The sequence below is a fragment of the Penaeus monodon genome, chromosome 28, assembly GCF_015228065.2.
Source record: "Penaeus monodon isolate SGIC_2016 chromosome 28, NSTDA_Pmon_1, whole genome shotgun sequence".
Classification (NCBI taxonomy): Eukaryota; Metazoa; Arthropoda; class Malacostraca; order Decapoda; family Penaeidae; genus Penaeus; species Penaeus monodon.
Window position 1 is genome coordinate 541650 of NC_051413.1, and position 305 is coordinate 541954.

General features: G+C 29.5%; 1 protein-coding gene across 2 annotated transcripts in view; it reads right to left on the reverse strand.

Moving 5' to 3' along the window:
- The window catches only part of LOC119591248, a 17897-nt gene that overhangs the window by 2311 nt on the left and 15281 nt on the right, over positions 1-305 (reverse strand). The gene's annotated exons all lie outside the window — the stretch shown is intronic.

The window sequence follows — 305 nt, forward strand, 5'->3', positions numbered from 1 at the left end:
TTAATGTAATGCTACTACTCTCTCTTAAGAGAAATAAAATCTAAATATACTATGTGCTCTAATACAGTATGTGTTTGATTTCACTACAGTACTTTTAATATAGTGTAATGGTATACGCTATAATGTAGTATAAAGTAATGAGGCCAACCAATCAATTGTATTTGATGGATTAATCAGAGCTTTATCTTTAGTGAGTGCACAGCTTATGTATAGATATTTGCCTATATGCATGATAAGTTTGACACAAATACCCTATACTTTACCACAGAAAACAAAATAGATTTCGTTTGTTTATGGTACATTAC